Below are 529 nucleotides of genomic sequence, written 5' to 3' on the forward strand. Positions count from 1 at the left end.
GGAGCGGGGCGGCCCCGGGCTGCTCCGGAGGGCGAGGGAAGGAGAGCGGAGAGCGGCACCTCCTCCCCCCGGACGCGCTGCCCCGGCCCGCCCCGCTCCCCCCGGCAGCTCCGCCGGACGCCTCAGCCCCTGGCCGTGCTCTCCCGCTCTTCTCCGTGCTCTCCATCCCCTCCCTGTGCCCTCCAGCCCCTCTCTGAGTCCCCAGTCGCACAGATCTGTCCCTGTTCTGCACCCTGCCGTGCTCTCCATCCCCTCTCTGTGCTCTCCATCCCCTCCCTGCGCCCTCCATCCCCTCCCTGTGCCCTCCAGCTCCTCTCTGAGACCCCATTCCCACACGTCTGTCCCTATTCTGCACCCTGCCGTGCACACCATCCCCTCCCCGAGCGCCCCGGTGCTTTTCCATGAGTCCTCTGCCCTCTGCCCTCACCGTGCCCCTCTCCACGTTCCCCTCGCCATGCTCTCCGGCTCTTCTCCATGCTCTTCATCCCCTCTCTGTGCCTCCAGCCCCTCTCTGAGATCCCATTCCCAC

This window comes from Geospiza fortis, unplaced genomic scaffold (assembly GCF_000277835.1).
Source record: "Geospiza fortis unplaced genomic scaffold, GeoFor_1.0 scaffold371, whole genome shotgun sequence".
NCBI classification, from domain to species: Eukaryota; Metazoa; Chordata; class Aves; order Passeriformes; family Thraupidae; genus Geospiza; species Geospiza fortis.